The following is an 11,085-nucleotide window of genomic DNA, read 5'->3' on the forward strand; positions in this document are numbered from 1 at the left end:
ATATTTAAATAACAAGGAAGACTCCAAGAGCCCCAAGGCCCAATGCCCATCTTTTGACCATTAAATATTCTGTTGATATTAGCCTATTTTGAGTCCAATTAGGCTAGTCCAACACTACAAACCAAGCCCGTCAATCTTAGCCCAATGCTTTATACATATTGATAAACTTATGAGGCTTAGGGCGCATTTGGTAAGGGGTAATTAAGGCAGGAAAAGAATAAAGCATTCAAATGGAATGGCAAGACGTGTGTTTGGTTGGAGTAAGGAAAGGATATCTTCATTCAAAAGAGAATCCCATTCCCTCTGAACACGGTGTTTTCATTCAAGGGGGTACCCCTGATTTTTTTTCATTCCATTCAAGCGCTATTACACATCTTCCCATTTTGCCCCTGGAATATATCATGAACGCAGAAAAATCAGCTAGATATCAATCGATTTCCCTCCAAATCTGAAACAAATTAGCAACCAAAATCTCATAAAATCAGCCACGAATGGCAGCATATCGTCTCTATATAGGGTTTCATCCGACCATTCTTATTACTGGTAATCCCCTTTTTAAGATTTCTTTCAAGTTGGTCTGAAGTTATACTCATCAAGAAATATCATTTGTGAAGGTTAGCATCTCTCTGCATTTATTTTTGTTTATCTAATTTTTGTTCTATTCATTGTGTGTTCTTCTTTCTGTGTGCTAATTATATCATATAATCAGAGTTGTAAATTATTGTTTGTTTGCTGTATAAATATGATAAGAAAACTTGATTTTTGTAAAAGGGGGGATGAACATATGTTGTGTATATGATAAGCCCCCATCCTTGTTCTTCTATCAAAGGAGGACCAAGAAAGGCAAAAAGAATCAGGAACCATGAAGTTGTACGTTATTTATATGGCTTTTTATGATATTGCAGTTTTTTAAGTTATGAAAAGTATGATAATTTTTATTTTTTAGGGTTGGTTAGACATTGATATGGTTTTATGAGATAGATTTTTTAATTATAAATAAAAGTTCTTATTTATATAAACCATTTAGAATAGAAACTATAATTTCCAGATAGATAATGTTGAATTTTATTGAATTCTATGAATTTTGTGTTGTAAGGGTATTTTTGTCATTGAAAATTATTTTTATTCCATTACCTTCTCTTTTTTGTACATACCAAACAACATAGATGAATGAGTCATTTCATTCCATCACATAACCAAACATGACAATGGAAAGGTAATGAAGCATTCCATTAGCTCATCCATTCCATTACTTAGTCAATTCCATTCCTTTGTCATTCCATTCCACCCAACCAAACACATCCTTAGACTTATAAGGATGAGCTTTCTCTTTCTTGCTTCTAATGTGGGACAAGTCCCACAAAGTAAATTAATAAACAAAGTTCCAACAATACCCCACATTTTCTATAACTCAAAGAATACCCCACATTTGAATAGAGAATAAGTGAATTTTGATATTAAAATAAGGGAAGTAAGATATGACATGCATCTGAATAGGTTTTGTAAAACTTGAATATTTCATAGTGAGTACTACTTGGATCTACTTGGTGGGTAGTGAACTCGAGTCTTGAACTAACCACTTTGTATAGTAGAATAAAAAAAAAGCATCACACATATCATATTTAAACATAGATCATTTCTTACCATTGTGTTCATTTCGGTCGTGAACAATCCTTTCTTCATGAGACTTTTAGAGAGCTTTGACATATCAGCTCCCAAAGACGCGACCTCACATCCATCTCACATAAGTAATGCTAATCTGGAACAATACGTACTATTCCACTATAAAAGCTATCAGCATTACTAAGAATAAAGAATTCATCCCTATATCATCAATGGAAAACAGAAGATAAATATCATAGGAGTGAGCATACCTTTGTATTGGTGCTTCTTTGAGTCTTCCCCAACTAGTTGTCCTATTAAACCTAGACCATTGGATCTCCAATGTTGCTAGGTTAGGTTTCCGCCAGGTGGTGACTCATTATGTTGGCTTTAAGCCCATTCCCCTCGATGTGAAGAGAACTTGCTCTCTAATAAGGCCTTTTGTCAATGGATCAGCTATATTTTCCTTTGACTTTATGTAACTAATGGAAATGATTCCATTCTTCAACAAGTCTCTTGTTGTAATATATATGCGCCTAATGTGTCTCGACTTGCCATTGTATATCTAACTTTGTGTTCTAGTAAGAGCAGTCATACTATCACAATGTATGCCAATGGCAGTAACAGGTTGAGGCCACAGAGGAATACCTTCTAGAAAGCTTTTAAGCCATTCAGCTTCTTCGGCAGCTTTGTCTAAAGCAACAAACTCTGCTTCCATTGTACAATGAGTATTCATAGTTTGCTTAGATGATTTCCAAGAGATAGTAGCTCCACCAATAGTGAACACATATCCACTTGTGGATTTTGCCTCTAAAATATTGGAAATCTAATTTGCATCAGAATACCCTTCAAGAACAGGAGGATATCTCATGTAATGCAATCCATAATTCATTATATGCTTTAAATATCTAAGCACTCTCACTAATGCATACCAATGATCTGTCCCAGGATTGTGGGAGTAACGGCTCAATCTACTTACACTATAAGCCAAGTCCAATCTAGTACAATTCATAATATACATTATGATGGATTTTAGCCATAAGAACATCCTATGTGCTCATACAAACCCTAATGCTTGGATCTAGGTTACTCTATTGTACATGCAATTCATCCAAGACTATAAACCCTAGATCTAGTATATGATAATCAATATAACATATAAATTAGGGTTTAGATCATACCTTGATTGTTATGTAGCAATAACAATCCCAAATCCTTCTTGTATTGACTTTAGAAAGCTTAGAGTCACAAATGTCACTCCTCTAATGGTTCACAAACACCAAGAGCAAGAGGATGAAGAAGAGAAGAGAAGTAGGCTCTCAAAAACATGTGGAAACCCTAGAGAACAAGTTCACCCCGTTTTTGGAGCATAAGGGTTCTATATATAGGGAGGCTATTAGGGTTATCTAACAAGGAAACCCTAATTTGGATGCTTAAGCCCTAAGCAACCCATGGACTCCTTTCCTTAAAGGCCTAGGACGATTTCTAATGGGTTTCCCCATAGAATTCGTCCAACCTTATAATATAAGGCAATCCATAGCCCAATTGCAATTATCTTATAATTACAATTCCAGTCCCTTAAGTTTAATTAATCTCTTTTAGTCATAAACTTAATTCTTATTAATTCTTGACTAATATTAATTAACCAATATGATTTCTCCTTTAATATATTATTCTCATAATATATTAATAAATCATATTTAATCCTTTCTCTCCATAATTCATCCTATCAAGTTGCTTTGGTGAAGGCAACCCAAAAGGACCATGCACCATCGGGTCAAGTACATACCAAAATAGTTATGGACTTAGACACTAATCCAACACATTAAGCTACCAAGAACTTGAGTATAGTCTAATTGAGCTACACTATCACCTTTATTCTTCTTAAGATGACTTGAAGGATTAAAGGGGGTGACTACCGGCTTGTCATCATAGTGTCCAAACTTCTTGAGTAAACTCTCGATATAATGGGATTGAGTAAGAGTATAACCATCTGGTCTTCTTTGAACTCTTACACCAATGATCGCATCTACTACTCCCAATTCCTTCATGGAAAAGGAAGAGTGTAGCATTTTCTTGGTTTGATTGACCATATCCAAATTAGTACCAATTATAAGCATATCATCCACATACAACCATATGATGACACATGCATTCTTGTATTGTTTGACATAAACACATTTATCACATTCATTAATTCTAAATCCATTACAAAGTAATGTGTTGTCAAACTTCTCATACCATTGCTTTGGAGCCTATTTTAGTCCATAAAGTGATCTAACTGACTTATAGACTTTGTTTTCTTGACCTTTAACCACAAACCCTTCAGGTTAATTCATATATATCTCTTCATCTAGTTCACCATACAAGAAGGCAGTTTTCACATCCATTTGGTGTATTTCCAAATTGTCAATGGCTGCAATTGCTACTAATGTGTGAATTGATTTGATTCTTGTAACAGGTTAATAGGTGTCAAAGAAGTCTTGGCCCTCCTTTTGACGATACCCTTTAGCTACTAAACGAGCTTTCTACTTCTCAATGGTACCATCAGGTCTAAACTACTTCTTGAATATCCATTTGTGCCCAATTGGTTTTTACCTAGGTGGAAAATCTACCAATTTCCCAGTATTATTCTGCACAATGGACTCAATCCCACTTTTGATTGCCTCTTTCCAAAAGGGAGCTTCAGAAGAATCCATAGCATCCTTATAAGTTTGTGGCTCTTTATTCACTACATAGGTCATGTAATCAGGTCCAAAATCTTTGGCTATTTTGCCCCGTTTGCTTCTTCTAGGTTCTAATTTATCTTCTTTAACCTTTGAAGAACTCTCCTCATTTGATTGCAAACTTTTGTCAAGAATGGTCTCATTCAGTCCATCATCTAGAGGTCTTTTCCTAGAGAAGTTAACCTCTTTCCCTTTATCATTAAAAGAAAAATTATTTTCAAAGAATTCAGCCTCTGCTGATTCCATGATGGTTTGGTTATGGATATCATCAACATGTGATTTATACACAAGAAACCTATATGCTGCACTATTCATGGAAGGGCCAAGATAGATGCAATCTATGGTTTTTGGTCCAAGTTTAGTTCTCTTAGGAAGAGGTACTTGTACCATAAGAAGGCAACCCCACACTTTCATCCTTTTATAAGAGGGTAACCTCCCTTTCCACAAATGATAGGGTGATTTATCACTCTTTTTATGAGGAATTCTATTAAGTATTGAATTTGCTGCAAGACATGCTTCTCCCCACATATTATGTGGTGCTCCAAAAGTAATTAGCATTGAATTAATCATGTTTTTCAATGTTCTATTCTTTCTTTATGCCACTCCATTTTGTTGAGGAGTATATGGAGCAGTTTTTTGATGTATAATACTATTATAAAGAACAAAATTCAGCAAAGTCTTTGGATTCATATTCTCCTCCTCGATCAGACCTTAGAATTTTGATCTTTTTGTCAAGTTGATTTTCAACTTCGGCCTTGAAATTCTTAAAAGGATTCAAGGCTTCATCCTTGTATTTAACAAATAAATATAGCAATACTTGTTGCAATCATCAATAAAAGAAATATAATAATTCTTTCCTCCTCTTGTAGGTGTTGCTCTAAAATCACATAAATCAGAGTGGATTAAGCCAAGTATTTCATTAGATTTGTCAACAGATTTATGAGGATGTTGTGAAAATTTTCATTCAACACAAACTTCACATTTTTTTGTTTTTATCTAATGAACATTTTGGTAACATGCCAAGTTTTTTCATTCTTTGAATATAACTAAAATTGACATGTCCTAACGAGAATGCCACAAAAATGAAGGATCATGCATGTACATAGAAAAGGGGCTAGTAGTGCCTATTATTGCATTAGCATTAACATTGGTTACATCATTGTTTGGTGTTTCAACACCATAGTACAAAGGTAAGATACTGAGTTTGAAGAGACCCTCACTAAGGTATCCCTTTACAATATACATCCCACCTTTGGTGAGAACAAACTTATCAGACTGAAATACAAGTTTGAATCCCTTGTTACTAAGAATAGGACTAGAAATCAGATTCTTAGTAATTTCAGGAACATGCAAGACATCACTTAAAACAAGTTCTTTTTCAGAAGTCAGTTGTAGCTTCACTTTTCCCTTTCCTTCAACTTTTGCAGTAGATCCATTCCCCCATAAACATTGGTTCAGAATCCAAGACTTTCTGGTATGTAAAAAAAACATGGTTCGGGGGTTGGAAATGTGCCTTGTGGCTCAAGTATCAATCCACTAATCCATACAATTGCTAGCCATGTTGGTTTGAATCATAGCAACAAACTGATTTGGTGATTCAACAATGTTGGCTTGACCATAATTTCCTCCACCAGAATTACCACCATTTTTTCCATTGTTTCCTCCTTGACCCCTCCTGAATCTTCCATCTTTGGCCTTGTGTCTAGTTTTACCACAAACATAGCATGGACCAGAATTCTTCTTGAAATTCTTCTTGTCTAGGCCATGATTTTTGCCATCTTTGGAAGAGTTTTTAAAGCCTTGCTTCCCTTTCTTGTTGTTGTGCTTTGTCCTTGAGGTACTTGCTTCTCCAACAGAGTTTGCACTTGGTTACAAGGAATTTGAATCTGCATTCTCATTCAATTTGTTATCTTCTTCCACACGAATTCTCAACACAAGTTGCTCAAAACTCGTGTCATCAGTTAAGTGCTTAAGATATAGTTTGAAATTCTTCCAAGAAGGAGGACGTTTTTCAATGATCAAACCAACAAGAAAGTTAGAGTTTATACACATACCTTCAACTTCAAGATCATGTGCAATGACTTGAATTTCCTCCACTTGCTTTCAGACAAATTTGGTATCCACCATCTTGAAATTCATGAACTTTCCAATCACGGATTTCTTGGAACATGCCACTTCTATTTTGTATTTCTTTTCTAGTGATTCCCATATCTCTCTTGCAGTAGTGATGGTAGAGTAGATATCATAGAGGGAATCATCCAAGGCATTTAGAATATAATCTTTGCAATTATATTCATTTGTGTTCCAAGTTTCCACAGCCCTTTGTTGTTCTGCCAATTGGGCTGCAATGGGTGGTGTTGTTCCTTCTGCAGTGGTTGCACCTGTAGGATGAGAGGGAGAATCATCGGTGAGAACATTGGAAACATGAAGAGTTGTTAGATAAAACAACATCTTCTGTTGCCATCTCCAAAAATCTGAGCCTTTGAATTTCTCAAGCTTTTCCACATGTTTTGATGATGGAATTTTGATCCATTCTTCACCTTTTAATTTATGTCTTAGATTGTTATGACAAAGTAATCAAAACACAAAATCTAACAAACGGACACAGTTAAATCAAAAATATATAAAAGAATCATAACAGAAAACATACTTAAATGTTGATGTTTACAACAGAAACACAAATACGAAATTATGTAGATTGAGGCCTGCAAATTGCAGTGTCCTAAGACAGAAATTTCCCTAGTAGGGATCTATCTAGAGGATACAACAATCAATCAAAGAAGTGATCTTGAATCTGTCAAAATTTCTATGTTCCCTTCATCTACAAGAAAAAATGGATTTGCAAGAGAATTTGTGGTGTAATATGATTTCTATAACCCTCCACAAATGACTGAAAGCATGTATATATAGGTATTGATCATGACAGTTGGAAACTGTCAAAACCGGAAATAACTGCCATAATATTTGTCATTCAGTAATTACGAATTTAATAAAAACAAAAATTAATTAATCAGGAAGACTCCAAGAGCCCCAAGGCCCATCTTTTGACCATTAAATATTCTCTTGATATTAGCTTATTTTGAGTCCAATTAGGCTAGTCCAATACCACAAACCAAGACCATCAATCTTAGCCCAATGCTTTATCCATATTGATAAACTTATGAGGCTTAGACTTATAAGGAGGTGTTTTTTCTTTCTTGCTTCCAATGTGGGACAAGTCCCACAAAGTAAATTAGTAAAGAAAGTTCCAACATCTTAGTCCATCTTGCTGGATCCATCACCAGAAAACCCTCCTGCATCACAATGCTTCAAAGAATTAGAACCGGAATCATCATTTTAGCAATTGTCGGGTCAAACAATTGAAAACCATAGAGGAATATAACTTATTAGATAACACTAGAAACCGTTCCAATGAAAATTTAGTGGATATTATCTCAATATTTTTTTACCAGAGGTGCTGATGTGTTCACGATTGGTGGATTTATAAGAGTTCTTCTATGATCAGGTGCCGACAGAGTCAAATGAGTCAACATGTCTATGTGGCAAGGGGTAATCGGTTTACCCCTTCATTTTGTGCAAAGTTACATAATAGACCCGACAAAAACAAGTTTGTTGCCCCATAAAGCACCAAAAACAATTTAGGGACTAAATGGACCAACCCTAGAAAGTTCATAGGGCATTATTGTCATTTTCCCAACTCCAATTGCATATCCGTCAACTCTACATGCATTTCAATGAGAAAATCGTTATAGATTTGTAGAGTTAGTTCCTCGTCTATCTGTTTAAAATGTTTACAGCCTTTTCTCTCATCTTGTCCAACAAACCATATTTATAAATTCAGCGAAAAAAAGTTCCAACACTACTTACGTGGACATTTAGAGAAAAACCTTGAAATTAGGACATCACAAAATCCTTACCCGAGTTCATGACGTAAACAATGATGAAGATGCCGTTAAGGCAATAAGAAAAAGAGGATAAGAAATAGCCAACTAGGTATAAAAATTGTGAATGGTGAAAACACCTATGAGGGTCTAATTACTTGAATTTATTGAACATTAACGAATTGCTTGTATCGAGTGAGTATATTTGAGGTATCACCATTTTCACATGCATTATTGGTTATTTCTAAAACTTTATTATCATACATACTTATAAAGCTAGCATTTTTTCTTGAATCTCATGCATTTGAAACCCTCATTCTTTTTTCCTTTCACCACATTCATTTGAAACTCTCATGACTTTTCAATTTCTTTATAATAATAATTATAATTTGGTAATTAGGTTAAATAAATATCAAATCTAAAGGGTAATCATATATAAACTAAATTTCAATATTAAAATAATATCTTTAATTCTTCTTATAAAATTATAGATTTTTAACTTTTAACATATCATACTTAATTTATTAGTTTTAATATATTGTTGGATGTAAACCATTATCATTTTAAATGTATAATTTTTGAACAATTTGTATAAGATACTTAAATTACTAATTAAAATATAACATTATAGGCTCAACTTAAATATAAATTTTATTTAATTTAACAACCCAAAGATTATTTTATAAATAGTTAAAAGTGATAAATTGTAGTGTCTTTCTAATAATGATTGTAAGTTGGTCAATAAGGTTAAATAAATATCAAACCTAAAGTGTAATCATAAATAGACTAAATTTCAATTTTAAAATAATATATTTACTTCTATTTATAAAGTTATTTCTTTAAATTTTAACATATTATACTTAATTTATTATATTTAATATGTTGTTGCATGTAAACCATTATCAGTTTAAAGCTACAACTTTTGAACAGTTTGGACAAAATACTTCAATTGTTAATTTAAATATAACATTACAGTGTCAACTTAAATATAAATTTCAGTTCCACTAAAAAAACCAAATAATATTTTGTAAATAGTTAAAAGTGATAAATTATAGTGATAAATGCAAAAACCAAATTGTAATATCAGTTTAACTAAAATATTTCCTAAATATATTTATATAATCGTTAAGAATTTTCAAATAAATAGCTTAAAATAACTTATAATAACAATATTTAAAAATAACTCTATATAAATGATTATATTGTTACCTTTAAAATCAAAAAATAATGTTTGATGTTTTAAATAATTATAATGATAGAAATTAAAACATTGAACAAATAAATTTTAAAAAATTAGTTAAAAATAACAACAACTATAAATAGTATTAAACCATATATAATATTTAATTTATTGATGTCTAACTCGCGAGTAGAAGTCATTCAAACAATTGAGATTATGACGTTATAATAGATGTATATTCATATAATTCAAAATAATCAATATATTATATCAAATTAATATACGAATTATTATATCAAATTTAACAACAATGTTAGTGTTATATTTTAAAAAATATATATATATATATATATATATATATATATATATATATATATATATATATTTGTAAAGACTTCAACTATATAAGTGTTTCTGCGCATTATAATATCAACTCAAATATAAATTTCAGTTCCATTTAAAAAAAAACTAAAGAATATTTTGTAAATAGTTAAAATTGATAAATTGTAGTGATAAAAGCACAAACTAAATTGTAATCTCAATTTAACTAAAATATTTTTTAAATATATTTTTATAATCGTTAAAAGTTTTCAAATAAGTAGCTTAAAATAACTTACAATAACAATAGTTAAAAACAACTCTATATAAATAATTATATTGTTAGCTTTAAAATAAAAATACAATGTTTGATGTTTTAAATAATTATAATGATAGAAATTAAAACATTAAGCAAATAAATTTTAAAAAATTAACTAACAATAAAAACAACTATAAATAACATCAAATCATATATTATATTTAATTTTATTCATGTGTAACTCACGGGTAGAAGTCATTCAAACGATTGAGATTATGAAGTTATAATAAATGTATACATTATCATATAATTCAAAATAATGAATATATTATATCAATTTAGTATATACAAATTAATTATTATATCAAATTTAACAACAACGTTATTGTTATATTTAAAAAATTATATTTTATAAAAACTTCAACTATATAGGTGTTTCTGCGCAACGCGCGGGCATTCGCCTAGTTTGATCAATAAAAAAAACAAATAGAGATTGGTTGATAAATCTTCAACTTTTTTGGAAACAGCGAATATTCATTCAAAGGGCAGTGCTAGCAAGTAGCTGAGAGAGCAAAGGAACAGTACACAGGAAATAAGAGAAAGAACCAAAAATTATAGCAGAAAATGAGAGAATGGTGAAATACTCCGTTTGACCCAATCTTCGCATCCAAGATTACCATGGTGTTACACAAGATATATGATAAAGAAATGATGTTAGTAATTTTCGACAAGGGCACACCAATTTTTTTGAAAACCTTGTTATTCATTTTCATCCAAATGTTTCGGATAAAATAGTAGAACACCATATTTAGGATCAATTTCTTCCTAGGTAGTTTTCCCAAGCAGCCACGTAATCAATGAATTCTTAATTAATATTTGAGAAATTCATGTTTTAAATACCACACCATTTAAATATCCAATCTCTTACAACCCGAGTATACCCACATGTAATGAGTAGATTAATGGTTGTTTTTACCCATTGAGGCTCTCCAAATAATTACTTTTAGAGGGATCAACTTTAACCAACAAATTGATTGCCCATTGTATAAAATCAATTTTGACTCAATTATCTTTCTCATGGATTGGACAGTGTATTGCCCATTGGAGTTTAGATTGAAT

This window comes from Lactuca serriola, chromosome 4 (assembly GCF_051521515.1).
Source record: "Lactuca serriola cultivar US96UC23 chromosome 4, Lser_US96UC23_V15, whole genome shotgun sequence".
NCBI classification, from domain to species: Eukaryota; Viridiplantae; Streptophyta; class Magnoliopsida; order Asterales; family Asteraceae; genus Lactuca; species Lactuca serriola.